The following is a 4,186-nucleotide window of genomic DNA, read 5'->3' as shown; positions in this document are numbered from 1 at the left end:
GTGAGAAGATACTTCATTCAGGGAACACAAATATAAGAGAACACCTTTATTCTTGTTTTAGAGGACATAACAGAAAACAGTATTTTTGGTGTTTCAAGGTCTCTACTATTAATTTTTACAATAATATAAATCTGAAATTCAGAAAAAATATTTTGGTTAAAATTATGAGGAAAAATCTTATTAAAGTTTATTTTATGTTTGGTTATCACAATATGATTATCATCATTATCCAGGCTTTTATATAAAATACCACACAATTGTGATGAGGTAAAAGCTTAAATATTTTTTGAGGCCAGAAATATGAATTAGGCAATTTCCTTCTAGAAAATGACAGCAAAAACTAGTTCAAGTTTGCAAAATAATACTGATATCCACATGATATTTGAATAGGAGGTCTCAGATTACACTTAAAATATAATAGTCTTATATGTTATATAATCAAGCATACCTCTGATCTTTGGAAAAGAAATAAAGTTTTATCAAAAAGAAAATCACTGATAATAGCTTATAAGATGCATACTATATTACAAGACAGTCATCTAAGTAAAATTGGAAAGATTTAAACTAATATCCTCATTAATATGAAGCTGGCACTTGGTGGGTAATTCAGGTGTAGGTACAAAGAAGTAATATCCTGGCCGAAGATATTCCCTGGGGTGTATGGTTCCATTCCAGGTATTAGTTCAGTATCAGAGATGATACAGAAATACTAAGAAATAGCTAGCTAGGTAGGTATATAACAAAAGACATTCTAAGAGTATTCAGTATTAAGTGACAGCAGAAGGGTCGTTGCTTATCTACTGATTGTTCTTTCTGCTTCTGAACTTGAATTCAGGAGTTGTACTTAGTTTTAAATGTGTGCAATAGTTTAAGTCAGGGTGCTACTATAAGAAATAGAATGTTGTTGTTGTTCAGTTGCCCCGTCATGTCCAATTCTTTGCAACCTCATGGACTGCAGTACACCAGACCTCCCTGTCCCTCACCATCTCCTGGAGTTTGCCCAAGTTCATGTCCACTGCATCGGTGATGCTATTCAGCCATCTCATCCTATGATGCCTTCTTCTCCTTCAGCGCTCAATCTTCCCCAGCATCAGGGACTTTTCCAACGAGTCATCTGTTCGCATCTGATGACCAAAATATTGGAGCTTCAGCTTCAGCATCAGTCCTTCCAGTGAGTATTCAGGGTTGATTTCCCTTAATATTGACTGATTGAATCTCCTTGCTTTCCAAGGGACTTTCAGGAGTCTTCTCCAACACTACAGTTCAAAGGAATCGATTCTTAGGGATTCTGCCTTCTTTAAAATCCAGCTATCACAACCTTATGTGACCACTGGGAAGACCATAGCCTTGACTATAGGGACCTTTGCCAGCAGAGTAATGTCTCTACTTTTCAAAACACTGTCTAGGTTTGTCACCACTTTCCTGCCAAGAAGCAATCGTCTTCTGATTTCATGGCTGCAGTCACCATCCATAGTGGTTTCAGAGACCAAGAAGTGGAAATCTGTCACTACTTCCACCTTTTCCCCTTCTATTTGCCATGAAGTAATGAGTCAAATGTCATGATCTTAGTTTTTAATATTTAATTTTAAGCCATCTCTTTCACTCTCCTCCTTCACCCTCATTAAGAGGCTCTTTAGTTCCTCTTCACTTTCTGCCATTAGAGGTAGAATACTGGGCAAGTATTTAAAATAGGGTCTCCTGGACAAAAAGATGGGAACTGAATTATTGGAACTCAGGTGTATTTCTTATTTTTGGTTGGGGGGGAAATCTAATCAATTATTCCTCCCAAACTATTTTTCTGTAGCAGTGTTTTGCCAGGGTCCAGCCCCGGTGGATCCAGGGTAATTAGAAGCAGGGACGGAGTCAGCATCTAGAGGAAAATTGTTTAATTAAAGATATGGAGAGAGATTAGAAAAGAATAGTGTAGTAGGAAAATCAGTGGAGAAAAGAGGCTGAATAACTTGGTTTATGCGGAGAACCAATAAAACGCCAAGACAAGGGGTTTGCACCGTCTATGTAGGCCACCGGCACCCGCTTGAATAGCAGAGGGCTTGGGCTCCCTCTCGCGTGGGTCTTAGACACTGGGGCAAATAAGTAGACATGGTGAGCCTCCGCGCTCCAGATGGGAATTCAGCCTGAAAAGGAGAAAAGACGACATGGGGAAAACCAGTCTTTCCAGAAACTGGTCCCGTTTCTTTATTTTCCAGGTCTGCATTTATACTTTGAGTTATACATAGAGATAAATGGATAATACAAAGTCACGCAGGGTCAGCAGTCCTGACCCTTATTGAAACCATGCTTTCTTTCTGCATTCCTTCCGATATACAAAGTTCTCAGGTGATTTATATCATCTTCTGGCCAAGAGGCCTGCTAACATTCTATGACCCTTTCTGATGATGATTAGTCAACCAGAAAACTTATTTTCTCCAAAGGTGATTTTTGTTAAGTCAGGCACCACCCTCCAAAGGCACCAGATAAAGTTGCATTCCTACAGGGCAAAGGTGCAGTGGGCTATAATCAAGAAAAGAATTTACTTAGCCTAAGGTCTAATGAGATCAATATCAAGGTTAATACTTATTTCTCCTATATGCTAGTTATATCAATTAGTGTGTATAAGGGGCAAAGGATATGGAGGCTTAGTAGCAAATACTGGCTCAACAATGAAACCCTCCACCGGTATAATTTCTAACTAACTTGCTAATACTATATTAATAATTTTCTAACTTCTCAAAAGAATCTGTATTTAGAAAGTTTAAAACATCTCGTGCCTCTCACAGTTGGGAGGCTGTGAACAATCACATGTGGCTGGATAAACCTGTCAGGCAGGCTAGAGAGCCATCAGAGGAATTTTTGGACTGAAACACTCTTGTCACGCCCAGGAGATTTATTAACTGGAGCTCTAAGTTAGCTCCTTTTCAGAGAGAGGTGGTGGGGGATAGCCCCCCGTAATTTCAGAAGTGTAGGTGAAAGCATAATGCAGTAAGGTAGGCAGACTCTGGTTTGAGGTGGTAGATGCTTGAGAATCTCCAGGGGGACCCCTGAGGCCTGATCCCGCCTTTGCGTATTGTCAGGCCTCCTTCCTCATGACCTTTGCCACAGGCGGGATTCCTCATGCTGGCTCCCGGCAGTGTTTGTCAACCTTGGCCTGATCTTCCGGCCTTCCTTCCAGAGTGACACCTTGTCTCAAGGCCCTCAGGGCATGAGCACTTCTGGGCCAGGTGGTTCTGGGCCCAGAGGCCCCAGAGGGTCTTGATACTTGCCCAGCAGCCCTCAGCTAGAGATGCATGTCATTCTTGTCCAAGGATTCCTAACAAGTCCTTGCCACACAGATCTGCAGAACAATCATTTGCAGTGGGAGACCCTCTCCTGGTGAATCTCACTGCACCCGAAGCTTGCCACGTGCTTTTCCCCTCACTTAATTCTCCCAAGCCTTATCTTCTGTGCATAGGAGAACAAGGTGCTCCCTCAGGCAACCCTCAGTGATGTCTGGCTATAAACCATCCTTAGTGCCCACTGTTCTGAGCACTGAGTGTAGAAATAACTGCTTTCTCTCTGCCCCAACATCCTGAGTTCAGCAGGGCAGCTGCACCCATGGTGCCAGCAAGTCCGGCATTGTAAGGCAGCTGTGTTTCTATTATGTGAGATCAAATTAGGACTGGAAATATCAGTTGACTTAATGAATCATCGACTAAACTAAGTTTTCTCTTTTAAAAGACATACAAAATCCTGGAGCATGGCTAAGTGGGGATCAAATATCTCCAGCTATGGATAGAGGAAAGATGTGGTGGTCAGGGTACCTGAAAGGATTCTCATATATGTTTTTTAAAAATATATCATCTACATTTAAACTTTGCATGAAAACACTAGAAGAGAAAACTAAACCAAACCAGACCAACATAATGAAATAAGTCAGACCTCACTGACTGCATGCTTTGAAAGAGATCTGCTGCTGCTGCTGCTAAGTCACTTCAGTCGTGTCTGACTCTGTGTGACTCCACAGACAGCAGTCCACCAGGCTCCCCCATCCCTGGAATTCTCCAGGCAAGAACACTGGAGTGGGTTGCCATTTCCTTCTCCAGTGCATGAAAGTGAAAAGTGAAAGTGAAGTTGCTCAGTTGTGTCTGATCCTCAGCGACCCCATGGACTGCAGCCTTCCAGGCTCCTCCGTCCATGGGATTTTCTAGGC

The 4,186-nt window shown here is 41.8% G+C and overlaps 1 non-coding gene across 1 annotated transcript; it reads right to left on the bottom strand.

The window, feature by feature from the left end:
* Positions 1 to 3,480: 3,480 nt before the first annotated feature.
* LOC138434901 (small nucleolar RNA SNORA43) lies at positions 3,481 to 3,614 on the bottom strand. Its single transcript, XR_011254959.1, has one exon. It is a non-coding gene; the product is annotated as a small nucleolar RNA SNORA43 (small nucleolar RNA).
* Between the last annotated feature and the right edge of the window lie 572 nt (positions 3,615 to 4,186).

This window comes from Ovis canadensis, chromosome 2, assembly GCF_042477335.2.
Source record: "Ovis canadensis isolate MfBH-ARS-UI-01 breed Bighorn chromosome 2, ARS-UI_OviCan_v2, whole genome shotgun sequence".
NCBI lineage: Eukaryota > Metazoa > Chordata > Mammalia > Artiodactyla > Bovidae > Ovis > Ovis canadensis.
Note: the sequence above shows the minus strand (reverse complement) of the source record. Positions and strands in the feature narration are given on the sequence as shown.